Raw genomic sequence first — 295 nt, forward strand, 5'->3', positions numbered from 1 at the left:
GCTGGGAGTGGCTGGAGAGGAGGCGGAGGGGAGGAAGATGAGTCCTGGGGCCGGGCAGGGGGGCCGGGGGCACCGCGCGGGGCAGGCAGGGGCGGCGGGTGCCACAGCGGCTGTGGTCACGGGCGGGAGCGCTACAGAGGGATGAGGGGCAGGAAGCGGCGGCGCCACGGGAGCCCCAGGGCTGGGGGAGGGGGCACCGCGACGGGGCTCTAGGACCGCGGGAGGCGGCACCGAGACCCACGGGGCAGCCGCCGGGCGGCACAGAGCGGCGCTAGCGGGCGGGGGCGCGAGCGCG

The sequence above is a fragment of the Apteryx mantelli genome, chromosome 1 (assembly GCF_036417845.1).
Source record: "Apteryx mantelli isolate bAptMan1 chromosome 1, bAptMan1.hap1, whole genome shotgun sequence".
Classification (NCBI taxonomy): Eukaryota; Metazoa; Chordata; class Aves; order Apterygiformes; family Apterygidae; genus Apteryx; species Apteryx mantelli.